Source organism: Populus alba, chromosome 16 (assembly GCF_005239225.2).
Source record: "Populus alba chromosome 16, ASM523922v2, whole genome shotgun sequence".
NCBI lineage: Eukaryota > Viridiplantae > Streptophyta > Magnoliopsida > Malpighiales > Salicaceae > Populus > Populus alba.
The window spans coordinates 873,668-894,106 of NC_133299.1; the positions used below are offsets into that span (position 1 = coordinate 873,668).

The following is a 20,439-nucleotide window of genomic DNA, read 5'->3' on the forward strand; positions in this document are numbered from 1 at the left end:
TGTGTTGTCTTTCTTGTTTCTTGTTTCCGCCTGCATCATGAACCTTTAAAATAATTCATAAATTCAATCAAAGAATTCCCTGTCTGCATTTTTGCTGCAGTCAGCTGTGGTCACTTTTTTGCCAATTCTGGCTGCAGAGAACTTTGCAGCTACGACGAAAAGATGCAAAATTCTTTTTTGGAATTCAGTTCTGTTTAGAGAAGAATCAAGCTAATAGGTTCAGGTACCACTGGGAGAGACAGAAAGAAGCAGCTATGGTTCAACAAGGCATGATCCTTGCTCAATGAGAAGTGTAGAAAAACTGGTATATCAACCACACAATCTGTGTAACATGGTGGTCTGCATGATCAACAATGGTAGTTGTCTTCTCAATTAGAGTATACATATAAGTAGGCATTGTTTAAAAACCACAACAAATTGGAAGACTCGTTATTGATGCTGCCACTCTCTCAGTTAAAGATGTTTCTTTAAGCCTTTAATGACGATATCGACTGAGCTCATCTGACTTTGCTATAAGAACAAAGGATATTGAATTGTCTCATTCTGATTGCTGCAAAACCTCAACAAATGCTTTCCTTCAAAAGCGGGTTTTGAAGCTGCGACTCTTTGAGTAGTGATGTCAAAATCTTTACCAGATCTGTAGCCGAAAGAGCAACCATCAAAATATCAGAACACGCATTATATTCTCAACAAAATGTGAGCATATGCTTATGTTCTTAATATCTTTGACCTATTGCTTGCCCGGATGACAGAGTTGAGGATGTCACAAGACGACGATTAAATCATGTTGACATTCGATAAACACTGTTCTTTCATGTCCATGCATGGGACTATCCTCTCTATATCCCACACTACCCCCACCTAAGTTGTGGAAGGGATGAAATATAAATAGCATCACTTACGGGTCATAAACGATTCCTCCAGCTTCTTTGACAATCACAGCACCACCTGCCACATCCCTGAGTTCAAGAGTAGATTATATCCATCATGCGTCCAGATGAACTTTTCTTGCGTCAATCACAAATACGTACCACGGGCCTCCATATCCGGTTTCATAAAACAAATCAATCCTTCCACATGCAAACTCCGCAAAGATTCAATGCACAGGAGCCCAGTCATCCTAAGGGATCTCACCTGATAACAAGATAATCAGATATGAATTTTAAGAAAACCAACACATTTTACCAAAGCACATAACTTCCACAGCATGTTCTGGTCTCACCTTGAAAAGTAAGCTGTTAATTCTGTTCGTTAGTGGCATCCACAGTAGACTTGTCACGTTTTGTTCCAGCCTGCTCTTAGAAGAATTTAGTTTGGTCAGTTTCCTAACATGATTCCTTATGAAACATAAAGGAGTGGACTTGAAGTAGAAAGGAGTTTTAACCAGATTCCACACAGAGCATAACAGGGGTGAACTTTTAAAGCACTCCTTTTGCAGGGTATTTGCAAGGGCAACATGGTAAAAACTAAATACATTCACAACGCATAGATCTGCATTTCAAATACAGGGAGTTGGATTTCTAGAGTCTACGAACAATATTTTAATATAAACGAGAAGGGTTAGCATGCCAGAAAAATCAATCCAGGGTTAAAAACAAGCTACCCTTACTCAGCACTTAACATTTCTGACACTATCTGGAGTTAAGACTGAAATTGATTGTGCCCAAGGCAATTTTAACACCCTTCAAACCGATCCAATAAGAAACCAATTGGAGATGTACAGTTAGAAGGATAGAATTGTACCAAAAAAATATGAGACAGTAGGGCACCAATTCATCTCAGGTTTCAAAAACTGATTCCGGTTATATTTCAGTTTAAGCTATCTAAACTGAAAAGCAATCTCAGTTTGCAAGTTTGGTCAGACAAAAATGATGCTGAAAAAGCATACCTCTGTTGCAAGAAGAGATTTTCACAAGCTCACTTTGAGATGATACTGCAATCGAAACACAAGTACATAAGCTGCTTAAGTTTCATGGAAAGATTAGCATGCAAAAGTATCAAAATATAGAAACTGACAATAGTCAACTCAGAGACACCTTTTATGGGTTTTCCATTCAGAAATGCACCTTTTCCATGGACGCCTGTAAAAAGCTGCATTTATAAATCTAAAATCTTTTAGCAAATTACTGGATCACATTTCAAATTCTATAAAATTTTGACAGAACATTAACTTCGATGTTAAATGGGACAATATACGACCACATATCTGAAGTGAAAGCAAGAAGTGTTCAAGAAGGCAGACAAAAGTTTGATGGACTAACTGCTTAGATATAGCTAGATACTCGTTTTCCCGATATTTAAATACTGGCAGACTCAACATCATAAAGCAGACATTTATCTGAGTAGAGGACCATGAAGCTGAAAGCTAGTGGTCACTGGCCAGTGTTCATTTTGTGAGGAAAGATGCCTAACATCCAGCATACATGTAGAAGATCACCACGCTATATGAAAGGAGGTAAAACGGTGCATGTTCTACATAAAATTTTAATCATTTAAAGTTCAAAAGTAATATCTGGCCACCTAAAAACTAACATGCAATATATAAAAATCTCACCTCTTCCATTATTGGGTTGTAAACAACACCTACTGTAGGAACTTTTCCAATTGTAAGACCGATAGAAATGCACACAAAGGGGAACCTACATCCAAACATGTTGCGACAAATTAAAGTGATGTTTACATGTATAAAAACAAGAGGAAATTGCCTTCACTAAACAATGTTAAAAAAAAAAAAATTGCATTTTACCCATGGACAAAGTTGGTTGTTCCATCAAGAGGATCAACTATCCATGTCGGTTCATCAGTCAGTTCCGTAATACCACAGGCAGCAGTAGTTTTCTTCCCCAATGAACTGAGAAAACCAGCAAAAGAGAACTTTCAAGAGAAAAACAGAGGCACTTTTTTAGGAGACAATATTCCCCGTACAGATCAATAATGCTCAAATTCATCACCTACAAAGTAGAAAAATACTAAAGTAAGTTGTTAACCTTATGTTAGGGGTGCTGCTGTTTGAGATAATTAAAAATAAGATCCTCACAAGCCTTGTCAGTCTCAGTAACTAAATCCACCTGCAATTGAGAAATAAAATAAACAATTGTCAGTAATTACACGCATATAGTGAAGTATGTTTAGCCACAGCACTTTTATCCGGGCTAAATTAACACAAATGGGTTGGCAACTTCTAATTTTTTAATTTCCTCCTCTGCTCCACAGTTATGATGATACAGTCCAATTAACAAAGGAAATATGCTAGCATTACAAAAATAGCAAAAGCACTTTCAATTTTTTTTTACAAACTCGATGACCTCAGCGTGAAGATCAAAACTTGTTTCCCAGCAGCTTTACAAACAAGGATTTTAGCACCTCATGCACGATGAAATTCAATTACCGTTAGCTTTACAGACGTTGATGCTAAATTCAATTGCCATTTTAAAGCTCCCCCGGCATGTTAAATTCAATTCCCAGTTTTGTTACAAAACAAGATCACCTCAATGCCAAGATTAAAACTTTATTTCCATTAGCTTTACAAACTGGGATCTTAAAGTCCCCCTTGCATTCTAAATTCAATTTGCAAGCAGATATAATCAATCACTGATCTGAATTCAAGATTATTTAGCAGCATTTGATCAACAATTCTCCTTTTCTTTAGGGGAAAAAAAATTGCTAAGCACTACACAGACTCTAACATTCAAGATCACATGATGCAACAAGAATGTCCAAGATAAGACTACCCTGATTAACGACCAACAAGAAAAAGAGATACAAAAAGAACCCAAGAAAAGCAAAGATGGGTACCAGGCCTTTATGCTCCACATGCTTGGTCTGGTAGAATCCTTCACGGATTATCTACAAGGCACACAAGAAATGGAAAATGAGACTAAATTTGAGACCCCTAAAAAAGGAAAAACAAAATCTAAAATTTATATCTCACCTCTCCAGCTCTCTTTGCTGCCTCAACAGCAGTCTGCAAGAACTCTGAAAGAGAATCTAAAACATCCCAAATAAAAAACAAAATGCAAAAATCATCAAGATCCCATACTGAAAATGAACCAAGAAATCAAAAACAAAACGAGAAAGAATGCAATAAAAAAAACTTGATGGGGTCCTACCATTCTGTGCCATGTTTTAAAATTTGTATGTAGAAAGAAGAGAGTGACAGAGGGAAGTAGATTGTGGTGGAGGTGATGGTGATGAAAGGCTCTGTGTCTCGAGTTTTTTTACGTCTAAAAGGAAGCAGCAGGCAAACCACAAAATGGACCGTTTGATTTCTGTTTTTTTCTCTCTTTATACATATATATGCTGAAGAATCTGCCTTTTCACCCAGTCTGTGTACTTTTTGCATCAAATTCCTGGTGAAAAAGGAAGTCCTTTAATGGTGCCTTTTGAGTCCTTTTAACCCTTTTTTATGGCTATTCTTCCCCTACGTCATATTGTTACTCTTGAGTTTTCCTATGAAATTAAGAAAATATTAACATCCAAATGATGGGGAAAGAGATTTGCTCAATTTTGAATGATGGAGGGCATCATTGGTGAGCCTAGGAAGATAGGGACCAAATTGAAACCTCCCTAATAACTTGGGGTATATTTGTAGTTTTCCTAGAACAAAAAATACCTAAAATCTTACATTTTTTTTAAAAAAAATAAATAAATAAAACCCAGCATCAAACTCAGTGATTGCTGATGAAAGCATTAAAATCAGATACCGTGAGAATACGAAATGAATATGGTGGAAAGTCAATTCGGATGATAAAGGCATCTCTTTTTTATGGCAATAAAAACATAGTTACAGTAACCAATCGAGGATCAACTTACTTGAAGGTTAATGTTATGGAGTAATCTATATTAATAAATAAAGTTTGAAATAACATTATTTTTTTATCAAAAAAAAAAAAAAGGGTTGTTCCATTCCACCTATTTAACTCGGATTACGAGGTTAGCCTATGTACTGAACCGGGTCTTAGAAGTAGGATAAAAAGTGAAAGCAGCAGAGAACATTCTGGTTTTGGAATTGAAGTAGATGCTTGGAATATGCTGGAGATGTTCACTCGTGAGTCGTGACTCACACATGGAAGCCTCATCTTTAATAATAAAGAAAATGACTCCTTTCCTAGCAAGAAGAAAAGAATTTTGGTGTGAATTCTCTACCCTGTGGCCCACCAAACGAAGCTTCCTATCATATCATCCTCAGTAGGTTCTGCTGAGGAATGTCCTTTGATACTCTGTATACGGTCAAATGGCGTCACGGAGGACCCCTAATGGCGGTGGGAATCTAGTAACATGCGACTGCTGCCTACTCTCCTCACTTGAGACTTGGTTCAGACTCCTACCATCGACAAGAGTTATAGCTACTTTACGTCCGCACTCCCTCGAACAAGGAATCGTAACTTGTACACAAGTCTGTGTACATATGGAGAGGGAGACCTATATGGCTTCAAGTAGGTTACCATGGGGAATGAACATACGGTGAAGCTGAATAATGACGGCTTCCAATAGAGGACATGGTTCACAAAAACATGAACATGCTCTCTAACAGGGTTCCTAAAAGCCGAGTATTGGATTGAACTCGATTCATGTCTCTTTATTTCTCTCTTCCTTTCAATACATGTAATTTTACCACAGATCGCTATGAGAGCTACAATTTATGTAAAATAATTACAATAAACAACCAAGCTCTTTCGTGACTACTCTCTAGGCTCACATATCGTGTCATCACAACTGCATTAGAACGATCCAATAATATATCTCCCAACAGCTGTCACAATTAAAGAAGCCTTTTTAATAAATAGTACAATTATCAATGACAATAACAAAGCACATTTTAATGAAAGCATTTTCCTAGGTTCAGATGCCTAGAGAATTGCTTCATTGAATGTTCTAATGATATATGAGCGGGATATAATTAAGTTTCCCTACCTTGACAGCTTGTCGTCTTGTAATGTAATTGGTGGATTCTAGCAGCTTCGAATTAAATTCAGCAAAAAACTGAAGTCCATACAAAGTTAGACAATGTCAAGCTCTGACCAACATTTAGCAAGCATGGCCGCAACAGGAAATAAAGACACATTTAGAATGTTGCAATTCATGTTTTTGTCATAGATATGTAGCTACCAACATGCAGTTTAAAAAAGCAAAGAAGAATGCTATAAAATTGAGGAGATAAAGCTGCTCAATTCATCAGAGAGTCAAGTAATAGCTTCTACTTTATATGCCCCATCATTGCAGAGCCACAATATCTTGATATTAATGCATTACCAGAAAAATAAATTTGCAAACCGTCTTTCTCTAATCTCACCAAAGGTTTTCCGGCTAACACTTTTGTTGGCCTTCAAATTCTTTGAAAAATCTATAGAGGATCAGGTATGCCCCATTATACAGTGTCAGTGCGTGCATAACTGAGGCAATATATGCGCACATATGTATCTACAGGAATATAGGATTTGAATTTAGGTGTTAAAAAAAAACCTTTAGAGCTTAAAACCTTTACATTGCTTTTATAGGATTTTGGTTTAGATTCTGCTTTATGTCTCCATCATTGCACAGTCACGATATCGTGTTATTAATGCATCACCAGATAATTAAATCTGCACATCATCTTTCTCCAATCTCAGCCACAAGTTTTCTCACCAAAATACTCGTCTGCCTACAAATTCTTTAGAAAACAAGAGGATTGGGCATGCCTATCAACCACCTTGTGTGTGTGGGATGACCTAAGGCATACATAGCAGAAACAAGTATAAACCTGTACAAGTATGCATCTAAACATAAGTGACAGCAGAACTCACCCAATCATAGTTCTTAGAAAGAAATTCAGCTACTGTAGATTTATGGCTTGTCAATAGTCCCTGCAACAAAACAATATAAAAGTCTCAGATTCACACTTCAACTAATAGCAAATACAAGGCCGAAACATAAAAACTTCATAAACATGCAATAAAGACAAATAATACAATTGTCAAATTCGAATTCCACAAATAAAATGCTTGACAGAAGCTTCAAAACCCTAATGCATGTTCATCGCAATCTTACATCTACACTCACCAAAATTCAACAACACTAATCTAATTCTTTTATTGTGAACAAACTAGTTGAAACAAATCAATGACACATATAGCGCCACAGATCACACCAAATTCACAAACCTACAATCAAAGTTTCCACTTTTAATCACTCCCTTGACTACTAAAGCTACTAAAAAGCTAAAACCTTTACACCCAACCAACTGCCAGTAATATCAGATTCCTCTCACAGCACACCCAACCACATTCAAGTTAAACTTGGCCAGCAAACTAACCTCTTTGCAATCACATTAGCACTCAGCAAATTAACTATTTCTTCCTATCTATGTAAATATCACAGCATATTATAGCATACTCTAATCCAAACCTCAATCAGACATCAAGAATCACCCTAAAAAACGCAATTTTTTCATAAAGATTGAACCTTTCTCATCCAAAGCAAAAAAAGAAAAGCAACCCAGACCCCAAACAATCTCAAATCAATCAAAATCCACCTAATTAAAAGAAAATAACAGAAAAAGAACACATAAAATATATAGAAATGATAAGAAAGAGACTGCCAACCTTCTCTTCTCGTTTTGAATCTGATAAAGAAGCTGAACTCTGATCGGCATAGATTAAAAGATCGCGAGTCTGTCTAACTATATCGACAGGAGTCCTCCGCACTGGATGTCCCGATTTCGAATTACTCAACAGCCCAGAATATCCCTTTGTCGCTACTGCCGCTGCCGGCGCCGGTGATTGTGGCGGTGGCGATACTCTCCTCACCACTACCTCCTCCCGGGCTGCTGCTGCTGCGGCAGCTGGTTTTGACACGCAGATTCCTATCTTTCCTCCCTTTATAAACCCCACAAAAACACAAGAAAGCGATTTTGCCTTCTATCTACGAAAAGGGTTCACGGTTTACTTGATTTCAGCCACCAATTTTGCTTTTGGATTATTGGGTTTTTATGGGATCTTGGTCAAAATGTGTGCTTGATTCGACGGTTATGGTTTTTTGGGCTCTGCATAAACAGATTGCCAGTCGTTACCGTGTCACTAACCGCTAAATACTTACAGTACAGTGCTATTTTTTCTTACGTCTTCATTTTCTCTATTATTATTATTATTATAAAAAAAATTACAAATTCACTATGACCGTCTCACAAAAGCACTGTTTATTATAGTTTTAAAAAATAATATTTTAATAAAAAATCCAAAAAATTAAAATTCATCAACGGTGTGATAGTTAGTTAAACAGGTCAGCTGATTTTTTTTTTTTCCAACTCGAATGGCTCCATTCATAGATTAGATTAACTGGGTCTAAGCTGATTTATCGGGTAGTCTAGGTTGTAAAACAATTTTGATCATAGTTCTAGATCATGAATTTAATAAATTAATTTAATTATATATATTATTATTTCAATTTTAAAAAAAAATTGTCATTTTAAAAAAGATTTTCAAAGTCAGTTTTTATCTGGCATTTAGGTTAATATTTGACCTGTCAAATTCATTATATTATATTAAATTAACTCTAACATGATTTTGATTTTAAATTTGAATTAAATAAAAAGAATTCAAAACTAAATCATTTCTCTAAATTTAATAATATTATCAGAATATTACTCGTTGCCTATTTTTTATACATTTTTTTTTTGTTCGGCTAGTAGCATAACGTAATTATCCAGTAATCGATCTAATCCATTTTAAAAAAATTTTAATATTAACAGCTATATGTGCAGGGAATATCAAGGGGTAAGTTCAGATTGTAATAAAAGGGACTTATTCCATTCAAACTTCTTAGGTTTGGAAACAATCATTGGCAAATTTATTTTTAATTAGTCTTATTCATAAAAGTATCCTAAGACAATCATTTAGCTTCGACATTGATGCAATATTTATATCAAAAAAGTCTCTTTAGATGTTTAATTTTATGTATCGTAATTTTATTTGTATTTATTTTAGTTATACAAAAAATAAAGTATACCTTTTAGATCTACCTATGTATCTAACTGGTCCAAGTTTAAGAGTTTTTCATAAATAGACAGTACAATGCTACTACTTGGATTACCCTATAGGTTGATCTGAAATCTAATTAATTCAGAATTTGGAGCGGTTTAAATTAAATAAATAAATAATTCAGTTGATTTGATAAAAAAAAAAATTTAAGTTAACTTATTGATCGGTCAACACCCGGCCCTCAATTTTTTTTTAAAAAAATTATAAAAAAAAAATATTATTTTTATCATATTAAAAAAAAAGATTTGAGAATTGATTCAGGATGATCTTTTTTAACTCATAACCTCCTGTATCTTATCCCGGTCAACTTCTATATCAAGTTTTACAATTAATGTTAGATTTATTGATCCTAACAGAATTATTTTAGATCCCAATATCCAAATAAATTATGTGATCCACTATATTTAATATTAAAATTGTAGTTGCGTAAATTTAATGAGTTTGTAAAGTAGATAATACCATAAAATTATCCTTTATATAGGCTATATATAAAAGATACCAAATAATAATATTATTCAATTCACGAAATTACCAGCAGCCATAACAACACAAATAAATCATAGCAAACAAAGCAAACACACATATTTTCTCATGGAGTCTCTCACGCACACATCACTGTTCTCTTGTCACCACCACATAATTAGACCAAAGTAATTACAAAATAAAGAAGAGAAGGCAAAAGGTTTTCATCATCAAACTTAACATTACCAATTATCTAAGAAAATAGATCCATTTCCAACTGCCTGGAAATCGTTCCGTACAGTCCTCCAATATTTACTGATCGAGTAGCATTGCCTTCGGAAATCTGTTGAGGGCTTTTCTCACTTTCAAGTACACTGACGACTTCGGACATTTTAGGCCTGAGAGTAGGAGATGGATTAACGCACTTCATTGCCACGTGCAAAACAATGAGAGCCTGCCTTTTGTCGTAATTGGATTCTAATTTCTGGTCCACCAATTCAATGATTTTTCCCTTATCGTTCAAAACAGCAGCCTGCAATTGAAAAGCAAGATTAGCTTAGCTCCCAGTATTAATGAAATAATCAAGTAATTATTACTTATTATTTTCTAATCAATTAAAAAAATCAAGGAATTAAATAACTCTAAGCAATCAAGAAATTATTTCTATCATCCAGTTAAAGGAGATGATCAAGCATATTTTTTATAATTTATTTTATTCTATTTACTTATAGGTATTGTTATATGACTATATAAACTCCATATGAGTTGAATGTAACATATATATTAAATTATCGAATAATAATATATATCCTCTCATATTCTTTTTTTTTTTTTGGTATCACAGCAGGTTGATTATATACTACTCTAAATATTAGCTTTTGTTTTTTTGATGGACAATTTTATGCCATCAATCCAATAATTTTAAAACACTTTGTTTTCAAACTCTTCATTATCTATCAAATATTTAATTTACTATTCCTTTTCAATGATAAATCAACTCATATAAGGAAAAAGCTTGTTTAGAATCACAAGTCATCTAATGTTGGCAGAACATGTTTGGTTTGAAAAAAAAAAAAAAAAAACTAAGAGGGTTTATCCTGTCAAATACACTTACTTTATCCAGAAGAAACTTAGCTTCTTGATTGGGTGTATATTCTGCACTAACTGTCCCGCTAACTATTTCGAGTAGGACAACTCCGAAACTGTAAACATCAGCTTTAACAGTATCTATTGCTTTTCCCATTGAATACTCAGGTGCCATGTAAACTCTGCAATAGAAGATTAATTATTGGTTAATTAGCTCTTAATTAAAAGAATGAAAGTAGTTGTCGATCAATGATCATAATACTTACCGCGACTCTTTTGCTTCGATGGTCATAAATGGATCTTCCTCACCACAAAGCGTTGCCAATCCAAAGGCAGACAACTTGGCCGTAAGAGAGTTATCAAGCATAATATTACTAGGCTCCATGTTTCCATGAACAATCTCTTTCTCTTCATGTAAATACTTCAAACCTCTTGCTATTCCCAGACAGATACCAAATCTAGCTTTCCAATCAAGTTTTGTCGTGGAATTTGGTTCTACAAATCAAGGTTATTGATATTAAGTTATTGATATTTGCAAGTACACAATCCTTGTACTAACAGAAGATTTAAATATACAATTAGAAGCTCTCACAAACATTAAGTGACGGAATTCTATTTACTCCTATGTTATAGTTCTCAACAATTATATGAATTTCGCAAGGCAATGCATTAGGTGAAAATTAAGATAAAACTTGAGAATCGAAAGAGCAGGATGAAAATTGGTTGATGGCAGTATTACCGAACAACGCACGTTGAAGGGAGCCTTTCTCCATATATTTATATACTAGCAGATGTAGGTCTTTATTTGAATAGCCATCCCATAATTGAACAAGATTCTCATGTTTCAAAGATTTCAGTTTGGGGATTTCCCCTTGTAATTCATCTTTTCCTTGTTGCTTTGAATTACGAGGAGAAATCTTCATCACTGCTAATTTTCTCTTGTTCGGCAATTCAGCCTGCATACACGTGAAATCAATTTACCAGAACTCTGAAAGAAAAAAGTGCATGTTGAGGAACAAATGTTTCAAAAAAGAAAATCTGACCTCGTATACTATTCCAAAGCGTCCCCCGCCAATCTTCATTTTGGGGCTAAATTTTCGAGTAGCATCGATTATTTCTTTGGGGGTGAAACGTTCTCCATCTCCTTATCTCTTTTATCTCCTTGATCTCCTTGATCTCCTTGATCTCTTGATCTCGTTGATCTCGTTGATCTCTTTATCTCCTTCACTTCATCTCCTTGATCTGCTTGATCTGCTTGATTGCTTGATCTGCTTGATCTGCTTCACTGCTAGTTCGAACGGTATAGTTTTATCTATTTGAAGAAAACATCAAAGTAAGAATTCTTAAGGTTGTATGGTGCATAATGATTTTAGATTAGCATAGAGAGGTACCATTCAAATCGCTTTGCTGCAGCAAGCCCATTATTTTTTTTCCACATGTAAGCCGACAGAAGTAGAGAAGCAAATACTGAACCTGCAATAATCCCTGCAATTTGTGAAGGAGATAGTTTCTTGCCGCCAACTTTGAAGTCTGTACACAAATAGTGGAAGACAGAAAGAATAAATTATTTATCCAGATAAAGTGTACCAGAAATCTTCGCGCAACAAAATTAAGAGAATGCAACTCTTTACTTGCAGTTACGGAAATGCCTGACACAAGGGGTCCATTTAGAGACAGTGCAGCAGGTGAATTGAAAAATCTTGGCTCCAGGAAAGTTCCTTTGCCAGCCCGGAAAAAATGGATAGTCAATAGATGATCATCTCCTACATATGCTGAGAAATCTTTGCTCCATGTCTTATTGGTGCCGCTGGCCATTTCTTTTATGTTGAAGTCTTTTAGTGTTCTGTTCCCCTATATCAAACAGTGGAGGTTTAACGATGGAAATTTTTTAAAGAAGCTGCAGAAAAATATAGCGGTTACCTGTATATATACATCAAAAACACGTTTCCCTAAATTCGAATAATCTTCATCACTTTGGTAAACAGTTTCAGCGAAGTAAAGTTTCACAGTGTAATTTCCTTTAAATAAACAGAAGCCGTAATATGTCAGAGAAAGAGGGCAGAGGCGAGTTGAGCTGTATAACGGTGTCGCAGCAGAATCACAAACTCCACAATCCACGTTTTTTATGTAATCACTGGAATCGTAAGTTTTCGATCCGAAGTCTCCAGAACAAGAATAAGCCCAATTTTTTCTTGGAGCTGAATAATAATTTGATGTTGCACTATCTGCTTCAAACTCTTTCCTATCAAAAACTGTGCCTTCTCCTCCACAATTTATATATAAGGAATCGTCTGCAAAAAATGATAATTAGTACAGAAAATCTGTCCTGCGCTAAATTAAGAGCTTCTCAATAGAACTTACACTTTGGTTTTCCCCGACATTTATCTGTCAAATCACGTATAGAATTCCTAGAAATAGCAAACAACATTTGTAAGAAATAGCTCAGGATTATTTGCTCTAAATTAATTGCACCATATGGAGGATATTACCATACCTGTTTGGTTCACTGCTTGAGTAGGAACAAAATGCAAGCAGTTGGTGCACATGATACAAAATGATCAGAAGTTGGAATTTCATAGACAACAATATTCTTGCAAGTGAAAAAAAAGGAGGAAGAAAATGAAGTAGCCGTTATTACATGTTCAGCTTTCCTTCTCCTTTCTTCGGACCATCACGTGGAATTTCAAAATTATTATATGACAAGTCCCTGCAACATTATTGTTTACATATCAAGATTTTATTGAGGAAACCTACAAAAGGGAAAACAACCCATCTGAGCAAAGAGCACAAAGCCATAACATACGCCTTGTCTTCAATGTTATCAGTAACCCAGGAAGGTACGGTGCCATTAAGCATATTTCCTGTGAGAAACCTAAACAAAACAAACCAGTATGAAAACCATCCCATGTACTTTTTAACAGAGTGGCAGAACGATCTTATTATAAGACATCGAGTTCAAGGAATCTCTTTTTCATACATCTTACTTAAATTCAGCTTTTCCATGGAATCTGGTATTCCACCCGTTAAGTTGTTAAAGCTCAAGTCTCTGCAGGATCAATAAAATGAAAGCAAACGTTATCCTACATATTTGATATATAGTTGTGCTATGGTCAATTATTGCATAGTTGATTCTGTAAACACATAGTCAAAATCATCAACACTTCCTATGCATGGCCTAAAGGCCTAATCAAAATCAAAATAGAGCGGATGAAACAAAGTAGCCATGAGAGAACTACAAATCTTTTACAAAAGAGGAAATGAAACTTACAGGTATTTTAACCTTGACCAATCACCAATGTACGGGGGGATTTCACCACTTATTGAGCAATTCCTTATCACCCTACACAAACCATTGAAGAAGTTGGTGTTTGGATTTATCCAATGCATCCATATCATTAAGAGTCACGTACATAAATATTGACAAAACAATATAAAAACACACTTCACATTGTTATGCCTACATCCAGGATAAATTTACCATAGTCGTTAATTAATATATATATTTTAAATTCTCAAACCTGAATCCCAGATACAACTAGTCTTCACAGCATGTAATAGCTCATACAAAAAACTCAAGATAATATAAAGAAAAATAGGCCTAAAAAAAATATAATCCAAATTCTACAACAATAACGCTCCCAGACAAATATAATTCCAAGTGTGCATGGTTTTTATTATTCAATGTGAAATTAATCTTTATACCATATCCACAATTCTACAACGACTATAGTAAATTCCAGAAAAACTCACAGGTATCTTATTCCCGTCATATTTGCATTTTTTGGGAAAGGGAAACCGGCCGAGCTTCTTACATCACTAACAAACCTGGAAGAAAAACCAGCCAGAATAAAACATGCATTTATTTCAACCATCCAGGTTAAAATTATAGAACACTTACAAGTATTGGAGATTTGACATGTTAAAAAGAAGTTCAAGAGGCAGCTGTCCTTCAAAATCATTCCCGGAGAGGGACCTGAAATCAGTACACACAAAGACAAATTATTGAATGATATTCATCGACAGTTTCTCTGCTCAAATGGTTGGAGGTAGACATTCAGCATTGAGAAATCAGCTCAATCAACTAATATTGTATGATTACAGAAAGTACAAGTAATTTCTTACAGGTAAGAGAGTCCATTCCAATTCGCAATGAACTTTGGAACTTGACCGGTCAAACGGTTCCCAGCTACGCTACTGCAGCCATAGTTAGTTACTTTTCCTTGGAACAATAATTAAACAGATTGTTGGTTGAAAGAACATGATTAGTTGCACTTACAACCACCGCAATTGATCCCAAGTACTAAAGTTGGCGTAATTTCCCGGCAGTTCTCCACTCAAATTGTTGGAGCCCACATCTCTACAACAACAAATCAAAAGGATTGTAATCCACCTTTTTTCTGTTTTATTTCTCCTCTTTCTATCTTCCGTGGTTTTACAAGGTGGTATGATATTATTATTCTTCTTCTTGAAACTTACAAATGATTTAGATATTTCAATTCTCCAAGTTGTGGTGGAAGCTGACCAGTGAGTTCATTGAAGCCCAAGTCCCTAATTAAATAAGAGATATGAACCAAACCAAACTAAATAAGTAAAAGGAAATTCAAGGAGAATGAAAGAGCGAGCGAGCGAGTTTCTATACATATATCGGAGACTAGAGAGGTTGCCCAATTCTTCAGGGATTTGATCTGATAACTTATTACTTGACAAACTCCTGAAAACACCCACAAGAATAAGAGCACAAAACTTGCATCAGCAATGGAAAAAAAATTTAATTAACATTATATGATACTGAAGAAATTGTGATTGGATGACACGTACATATGTTTAAGTTTCGTCAAATTCCCCATAGATAAAGGTATGGAGCCACTGAGGAAGTTTCTCGAGAGACGGCTATGCAAATAAGTTCATTATTACTCAAATAAGAACCAATAATATAAATTTTATGAAGACAAACTAAGAACTGAAATTAGTTATTATAAATTATCCTAAAGCTAAGCAGCTCTTTGCTCATAACCATGCATATATCCAAACAAGCATTAACACAATTAAGCAATTAGCCAAACAAGGCTACTATCCTAATTACATAAGAGAAGAGAACCAAACAGAACTAAGAAGTTAATTTTTGTGACCATTAACCATAGTTATAAAACCTGACCCGGGGTTGACCCAGCCAAAAAGTCGAGTCTCGGGTTACACGGGTTGACCCGGGTCGAATTAACCCGAAAAAAACAATATTTAAAATTTTCATATTTCATTTGAAATTTTTTAAAAACAATCAATTTGAATATAAGTTATACATGTTATAAATAATAAAATTTAAAATATTATTTCAAAATATTTTTTATCCTACATTGAAAAAACATGACTTAATTTTTTCTTATAAACATATAGTATATTTACTAAAAGACTTCAAATCCGACATTAAAATAATAAAGTATTTTTTTAGTATTTATATACTAAAATTTGAAAATGGTTAATAACCAACTAAAAAAATAAAATAAAAAAAGAGGAGTCTCTAACTAGGAGAAAAAACACATTTGGAAAAAAAAAAAAAGGATCTCAACTGGGTTTTGTCGAGTTTTTGCTCATTCCGGTCTTTTATCTTACCCGGACCGGTTCAACAACCGAGTCAATCAGGTCCCGGATCGACTAGCAAGTCTAGTCCGGTTTTAATAACTATACCATTAACACCTTCCCATGAACATTTATAAGTATCAAGACCTCATACGGCTTGCCCTTATTTTAATTTCTAACAAAGCTAATTTTACTGAAAATGTTTCCCCAAAAATTCTATTAAAAAATCTTTACATTTACAACTACAAGTATAATCTATCAATTGTCTATTCAGTAACTTCTTCTTTAATTTAATGAAGCAAATTTGAGTTCTTAACTCAAATTTTCACCATTATAATATAATTATGTAGTCCTAAACACTATATTCTCCGAATAAAAATGAGATCTTAACTATTATTTAATGGAATATAATTTAAAAGAAGTGGATTTTAGAAAACAAAAATTAATGTTAGATTTGTATATATATACTCTGAAAATGCATGCTGAGACTATAATTTCATAGAATAACAGAAGTTACAAATTGTATGCTATTTTCTTACCATTATATATTATTTTTTAAGAGAACAGCAATGGTATAAAATCAAACCCAAATATCCAAGATGTTCTCCTATAATTCATATAAAAATGGATGTTCTTCGATACCCAAGTCAAACGTTTTGGTTAGTGCCATTTTTTTTTTAAAAAAAATAAAATTATGATGGATAGTTTGCTTTTAACTATATTAGAAATAATAATTTAGTTTTGAAGCATGAAATCTAAATCCTTAATTAGGAAAAAAGTGAGGATCTTTAAAAATTGGACATGGAATGTTTCTGGAAAAAAAATCAATATTAATAAAATACATATAAACACATACAAGAATAAGAGCACAAAACTTGCATCAACAATGAAAAAGGAATTTATTTGAAACTGAAGATGATACTTACATTAACTATATGATACTGAAGAGACAGTGATTGCATGATACTTACAGATATTGGAGGGACGACGTCAAATTCCCCAAGGATGGAGGTATGGAGCCACTGAGGAAGTTTGTGGAGAGATCGCTATGCATATGTGTTACCATATAAGTTTATTATTACTCAAATAAGAACCAGTAATTTAACTTTTATGAACACGCACTAAGAACTGAAATTAGTTATTGTATATGATCCAAAAGCTAAGCTGCTCTTTTGCACATAATTATGCAGACAGCCATTAAGAAAGTTTTCGGAGAGATCGCTATGCATATGGGAAGTGGGAAGACATTCACCGTACATTAATGGAAATATAACGAAAGATTACAAACATCGAATCAATGCAAATTTCTTTGCTAGTATTTTTGGGAGGGCACTTATTTTTTATTATTTTTTTTACCTTTTCAAACACCATCTAAATTATACTTGTAATATATTTTTCCTCTTTAATGAAACAATATAAAAAAAATTATACTCGTATTTAATTTAACATATCTACATATATTACTATTAAATATTAAAAGATTATAAAATTATTTAGGATAATTATATATATATATATATGCCTTTTGAATTAACTATTGAAATTAATTATTTTAAATAAAGACTTTAATTTAATAATTAATGATCAACATCTGTTGTATTCTATCCGACCTTGGATTGCATCTGATGCAGCCATTGATAGGTTGTGATGGATCATAATTTCGAGATTGCCTTTACGGGCTTGATCCGAACAATGCTTTGATTTCTTTGCTGGTATTTTTGGGAGTATGGTTGGAATTCATCTACACGCTGACCAGTTTAATTGTTTATTTATATGTAAATTGACCCAGGATAAAAAAGATTCATTATCGGGTCTTCTCCTTTGAATGTTGCCTCTGGAATAACAAAATTAGTTAACACACGACTATGTCTTTTGTGATGTGCAATTTTTATGTTCGTCGTTTGTTATGTTATGTATAAATTGTTTTTTGTTTTTCAAAAATCAATTCAGGATAAAAAGATTTTTTGTCGGGTCTTATTCTTTTGTCTATCACGTAATAAAATCAATTAATAAAAGACTTAATTTGTCATGTTTCTACAGTTTAATTTTGATGGCATCATTTCTCCAAGAACAGGATTTATTTTTAATCATGTCTTGAAGTTTTTTGTCGTTTATACAAAATCAACCCAATTAATAAAAGACTTTAATTGTGTGGTTTTCCTGGGATGTTGCATTAACAATAGGCGAGTATTGATTAATGCACAATGCCTATTTAATTTCTATAAACAAAATGTTATAATTTGGATTCTATGTGTCCTTGACAATACCCTTCCAATATACTATTCCGATTATTTAGTCAAACAGTTGTCTAGTCAAACATAATCTAAGCATAGGAGTTGATCGCCCATAGTGACAATATTATTTTTAATTGTAAATATAAATATTTTAAGACATTAATATTATTTTTTAATTATAAATATTAATTTATCATTTGAATTTTCTCGTCTAGTTTGAATGTGTGTTAATAATTATTTATTGTTTTATTATATATTTTTTGGATCCAATAAATAAATTTGGGCCGTATCCATGCAATCCCACACAGGTCTGTTAAAAATAAATAGTGTTTTTCGTAACTATTTCAATAAATGTTACCTTTTAATTATAAAAGTAAATATTTTATGATATTAATATTATTTTTTAATTATAAATATTAATTTATAATTTTTAATTATAAACATTCATCAAAGTGGAGATTAGGTCATATTAATACTCCTTTCATTATAGAATTCTCTAACCATTAAATTATCTACCCGAACTTTTATATCGATTCTTTTATTCACGAAATAACACCTTTTTTAAAACATCTCGCCAGGGCCTAGACTTCTAGCTAGACAATAGATGTCAGACTTCTAGCTAGACAATAGCTTCCTCATATGTCATGTACTTCTAAACTTAAATATGTCTTCCTGCAATAAAACTAGTTTAAGAGACACTTAACACTATTAAGCATATATTTAGGCTCTAATTATAATTTAAAGTCTAAGAGTTAAATTTCAATATTTAAAAAGTTAATTTGATCAAATTAGGAGGTTTAAGTGAAAAAATAAGGGTTAAATTGAAGTTTTTCAAATTCTAAATTAAAAATTCTAATTTGTAGGGTTTAGCTTAAATGATATGTGGTTCAACTACTATGCATCCTTTTCTTTAATAATTTTTGTTGATCTAATAAATACTTTTAAATAAATGAATATAGTGGCAGAAACTATATTCTTCTATAGGCACTTTTGTTGTCCAAACTGCTGTAGTGGCAGTATATGATCATGGTACTGGATCACTTACAGACGGTTGAGTGAACTCAAGTTCCCCAAGATGGGAGGGATGCTACCATGAAGTTGATTCTTGGACAAATCACTGTTATGGTAATAGGATAATTATCAATGAATTGAAGTCAGCATAACTACTTCGAATTATTATCATCATATGTCATATGATACTCACATTGCATTTAGGTGAACGAGACGAGCCAAGGCTTCAGCATTTATTTCTCCAGTTAAGTCCTGGTCTGGGAGCGTTCTACCACCCAAAAATGGCGTCAACATAGAAACCAGTGAGTTTTAAAGAGGATGTATTGCCTTACAAAAATAAAAGAAAATTGGATGAAGTTGATGAGGAACTTACAGTTGGGTGACGTGACAAATTGCTGTTCTGCTCTCGTGCAATCGCATTTGATGTATTCAAAATTAGAGGAACAAGCCGAGCGTGAGATATTTGGATGAAAACCCCACTCTAACTTTATCAGCAAGTCTTCCAAAGCCTTTTCTGCCAAACGTTTTCAACAATGAAACATCATTTTTTTTAGCAAAATTCAAACAGGTAGTATGCATTAATTAGGTTGTTATTAAAAATCTCATTAATGATGTAAATTGAACTAATGCAAATTGAACTGTCAACAACAAGCATGAAATCGTGTGTACCTTCATCTTCAGGCAATTAAGGCATGTCATATAAATTTGTTGCTTTACAGACTACATAGCCAAATTGACAAAGAAGAAGAACGGCAAGAGAGGAAACAAGCTTAGGAAAGAGCTTAAGATAAAGCTTAGCCATTACTATAGTTTGCAATGCGACATGCATGGAATCTACACAAAAAAAGCCCTCTTTGTTCATAACTTATTATTAATTGGGTCATCTGAAAGAGAAGATATTGAAGGAAAAGCTCATATTTAACAGATAAACAAATTTTCTTCCTTCTTTTGTATATAGGAGGAAAAGGATATATATGTAGATGGAAAAGTATATCGTGCGTGTGTACCTTCATCTGCAGGCAACGTGGCGTTTCTGTCAGAGGAATTTGTTGATTGAC

At 33.6% G+C, this 20,439-nt stretch overlaps 1 long non-coding RNA gene and 2 pseudogenes across 1 annotated transcript; all 3 read right to left on the minus strand.

Annotated features, from left to right (window-relative positions):
• Positions 1 to 538: 538 nt before the first annotated feature.
• Positions 539 to 4,580, minus strand: LOC118030952 (inositol monophosphatase 3-like; annotated as a pseudogene).
• A 1,348-nt stretch (positions 4,581 to 5,928) lies between these two features.
• On the minus strand, positions 5,929 to 8,112 carry LOC118030953 (uncharacterized). Its single transcript, XR_012168132.1, has 2 exons — positions 7,581 to 8,112; positions 5,929 to 6,842 (listed from the first exon to the last, which is right to left on the minus strand). It is a non-coding gene; the product is annotated as an uncharacterized lncRNA (long non-coding RNA).
• A 1,400-nt stretch (positions 8,113 to 9,512) lies between these two features.
• LOC118030949 (probable LRR receptor-like serine/threonine-protein kinase At1g53440) lies at positions 9,513 to 19,677 on the minus strand (annotated as a pseudogene).
• Positions 19,678 to 20,439: the final 762 nt, after the last annotated feature.